Genomic DNA, 1,264 nt, shown 5'->3' with positions numbered 1-1,264 from the left:
CTCTGATGTCATCATTTTGACCGAAACATTTTATGCACATATAGCCTGGCTACAGCCATGGCGGCTAGAAAGCGTGTAGCTGTGTTTCCACCTGAACACCTAGATGGAATTTTACTGACTTTTCACCACAAAAACATTCACCGGGTTAGCCCTGGCTGGGTCTAGAGAATATGAAGATATCTCTGAGGTTTACCCACCATTTACAAGCAGGGTAAAATTAACTGAAAGCCTGTTTGACCACAGAGGGGTTGGGCTTCCTGGAGATATATAATAAGCAGACATCTAAGCAGACGCCTGTACTGCTGTAGAAAAGAGTATCTGGCAGAATTGCATGTCGTACTTTCCTTCCTGTTGTGGGGTTGAAGAAGGCCACTGGCAAAAAAGAAAGAGAGTGAGGGAGAGAGAGAGATAGAGATAGAGAGGGAAACATTATGATCCCGTGTTCGAAAAGTAGTACTGCTTTATTGTGGTGGGTCACATTAAAGATATATTTTTTCTGTGAAATAAATCTAAGAATGTAGCTGTCAAAAGACTGCATAAAAACAGCAAGAAATTAGATTACTGTTTCTGTAAGTTCTGGAGTGGTTGAGTGGGTCCATCTGGCCTCAAACTCTGTACAGTTTTGAGTCTCTCAGTGGGGATTGTAAATCTAAATATAAGTTCATACTGAGCAAAATGTCTCCTGAAGCCAAACCCGATGATTACTGACCTTCTACAATGGCCTGATTGAGTCAGGTACAGAATGAGTCAGGTGCGGAGTGAGTCAGGTAGAGAATGCCTGGGAGTATTTCCACAGCTGGGTTAGGTTTCTTTAGCAGCTGTCTAAGATGGCCCCCTACACGTTGTTCCACTGTTAGAGCACAAACACAGCCTTGCTGAAAATGTACTACTGATAACCAGTCTCAGACATTACTGAGCGGCTGAACGGGAGAGACTGAGGCAGCACTGCCCCCTAGTGGTCTGAATGTGCACTCTGACCGCATTTACATCCCAGCACGGCTAACCAAGCTCTCCCAGTGGCCTGTGAACACACCACACTGACATAATAGCACTATAAGCTATCAGAATAGCCTGGCACACTATTACAATAGCATTAAACGCTATCAGAATAGCCTGGCACACTATTACAATAGCATTAAACGCTATTAGAATAGCCTGGTACACTATTACAATAGCATTAAACGCTATTAGAATAGCCTGGCACACTATTACAATAGCATTAAACGCTATTAGAATAGCCTGGTACACTATTACAATAGCATTA

The sequence above is a fragment of the Conger conger genome, chromosome 5 (assembly GCF_963514075.1).
Source record: "Conger conger chromosome 5, fConCon1.1, whole genome shotgun sequence".
In the NCBI taxonomy this organism is placed as follows: Eukaryota; Metazoa; Chordata; class Actinopteri; order Anguilliformes; family Congridae; genus Conger; species Conger conger.
Note: the sequence above shows the minus strand (reverse complement) of the source record.